Here is a 3375-nt window from a genome sequence, read left to right on the forward strand (position 1 = left end):
CCATAGTAAAACATGAGCCCGCGGACAAAGGGATGAAGTGGAAATCCCAGTCCATGGACGAAATGGGCGAGGAACACGACCCTCTCGTGGGGTCCCAGAGTCGGAATGATCTGCCCTACATCCGGGAGCGAGTGTGCAATGTCTGCGTCCAAGTATCCGGCTACCCGGAGCTTCGCAATGTTCTCCTCCTTGACGATGGAGGCCACCCACTTGCCTCCCGCTCCGGAGATGTTTGGTTGTGCAGAGAAGGCGTGAACTAGGGCGCTGGAGTTCGAGGGTGCGAGAATGGATAAGCAAAGGAGGAAGAAGGCGTGGGTAAAAATGGGGATCCTTATCCCTTTATATAGGCGACGAAAACGGTGCGCCTCCCCACTTGCTTGTTGAAAATTGCTTATTTCCCAAGTGCCACGATTGATGGCGTAGTGCCACGATACGATTACCCGTACCCGTATTGATGAGAATCCCGTGATGAGGGGACATGATCTCTGCTTCCATGAGACGTGCTGAGGAAGCCGCCTCGCAATATGTGCGGTGGCTGGTTGTGGGAAAACGGTTCGAATAATGACTAGACCATGGTGTGATGGCATGTTATCTAAAGTTGTCAGCGGATTATATTGTGGAATATCGTTCTCTCTACGGTGGTATGTGAAAATCATCTTGCAGAGCCAGACACGATTTAAGTGTTCGGGGTTTACTTTGGAGTATTCAGAGATGGAACGCGCCTTGCAATGCCGAAGACAATCTACGCGCCGGACTCATCGTCATTGAAGCCTGGTTCAGGGGCTACCGAGGGAGTCCTGGATTAGGGGGTGTCCGGACAGCCGGACTATATACTTTGGCCGGACTGTTGGACCGTGAAGATACAAGACTCAAGACTTCGTCCCATGTCCGGATGGGACTCTCCTTTGCTTGGAAGACAAGCTTGGTGATTCGGATATTAGATCTCCTTCTTTGTAACCGACTCTGTGTAAAACCTAGCCCCCTCTGGTGTCTATATATACTGGAGGGTCTAGTCCGTAGAAGAACAATCATAATCATCATAGGCTAGCTTCTAGGATTTAGCCTCTACGATCTCGTGGTAGATCAACTCTTGTAATACTCATATCATCAAGATCAATCAAGCAGGAAGTAAGGTTTTACCTCCATCGAGAGGGCCCGAACCTGGGTAAAACATCATGTCCCCTGCCTCCTGTTACCATTAGCCATAGACGCACAGATCGGGACCCCCTACCCGAGATCCGCCGGTTTTGACACCGACAACTGGATCGTAGGCTTTTACCTTCACCGCAAGGGGCCGAACCAGTATAAACTCCCCGTGTCCTTTGTCTGGTTTAACCCCTTTAAGCTAATCTCGTTGCGATGGCTCCACGACTAAGTCCTCACACTAGGACATCTGACGTGATAATTCCACGATAGGTATCTAGCAAGAACGATTCTTACCTACACAAAGCCACAACGGTGATATGCAAGTTGCTATTTAACATTCTACAAGGACCGCCTTTGTCGAATCCGATTCAACTAAGGTGGGAGAGACAAACACCCGCTAGCCATCTTTATGCAACAAAGTCACATGTCTATCGATGGAACCGGTCTCATGTACATGGACATGTAAAGTTGGTCCGGGCCGCTTCATCCACAATACCGTCGAATCAAGAAAAGACCAAGGAAGGAAGCAATCTGAATATCAACGCCCACAAACTCCTTTGTGTTCTACTCGTGATGTCATCTACGCATAGACCTAGCTCATGATGGGGAACAATGCATGGTAAACAAAAAAATTCCTATGCTCACCAAGATCCAATCTAGGAGATGACCATCTATGAGAGGAGAGTTTGGATCTACATACCCTAGTAGATCGCTAAGGGAAGCGTTAAGAAATGCAGTTGATGTAGTCGAACATCTTCGCGATCCAATCATGATCCATCCTGTGATCTCCGATCCAATTGCCGAACGAATGGTACCTCCGCGTTCAACACACACGTACGGCTTGATGACGCCTTGATGACCCACAAGTATATGGGGTCAATTGTAGCCTTTTCGATAAGTAAGAGTGTCGAACCCAATGAGGAGCAGAAGGAAATGGCAAGTGGTTTTCAGCAAGGTAATATCTGCAAGTGCTAAACTCGTAAGTAACATGGTAGTTTGATAGCAACATGATTTGTAAAGGGAAAGTAAGGGTAGTAGTAACAAAAATGCAGCAAGGTAGCCCAATCCTTTTTAGGCAAAGGAGAGGCCAAAACGGTCTCTTATGATAAGAAACGTGTTCTTGAGGGTACACGGGAATTTCATCTAGTCACTTTCATCATGCTGGTTCGATTCGTGTTCGTTGCTTTGATAATTTGGTATGTGGGTGGACCGGTACTTAGGTGATGCTCTTACTTGAACAACCTCCTACTTATGATTAACCCCCTCGCAAGCATCCACAACTACAAGAAAAGTATTAAGAATAAATTCTAACCATAACATTAAACTTTTGGATCCAATCGGTCCCTTACGGAATAGCGCATAAACTAGGGTTTAAGCTTATGTCACTCTCGCAACACATGATCTAATAACTACTCCATAATGCATTTCCTTAGGCCCAAATATGGTGAAGTGTCATGTAGTTGACGTTCACATGACACCACTAAGGTAATCATAACATACATATCATCAAATATCGAACACATATCAAGTTCACATGATTACTTGCAACATGATTTATCCCGTGACCTCAAGAACAAAAGTAACCACTCACAAATGATAATCATGCTCAAGATCATAGGGGTATTAAATAGGATAATTGATCTGAACATATAATCTTCCACCAAATAAACCATATAGTAATGAACTACAGGATGTAATCAACACTACTAGTCACCCACAAGCACCAATCTATAGTTCCGGTACAAAGATTGAACACAAGAGATGAACTAGGGTTTGATAGGAGATGGTGATGTTAAAGATGTTGATGGAAATAGCCCTCCCCAAGATGGGAGAGTTGTTGGTGATGATGATGACGATGATTTCCCCCTCCGGGAGGGAAGTTCCCCCTGCGGAATCGCTCCACCGGAGGGCAAAAGTGCTATTTCCCAGGTTCCGCCTCGAGACGGCAGCGCTTAGTCCCGAAAGTCCTCCCCTTATTTTTTTCTAGGCCAAAATGACTTATGTACCAGAAGAGTGGCACCGGAGATGGGCCTGGGTGAGCACAACCCACTAGGGTGCGCCTGGGCTCCCTAGCGTGCCCATGTGGGTTGTGCCCACCTGGTGGGCCCCCTCTAGAACTTATAGGCTCCAAAAATCCTCATTTATTCCATAAAAAATCCTCGTAAAGTTTTAGCTCATTTGGAGTTGTGCAGAATAGGTAGCCTGACGTAGTTTTTTCAGGTCCAGATT

The sequence above is a fragment of the Triticum dicoccoides genome, chromosome 2B, assembly GCF_002162155.2.
Source record: "Triticum dicoccoides isolate Atlit2015 ecotype Zavitan chromosome 2B, WEW_v2.0, whole genome shotgun sequence".
Lineage (NCBI taxonomy): Eukaryota > Viridiplantae > Streptophyta > Magnoliopsida > Poales > Poaceae > Triticum > Triticum dicoccoides.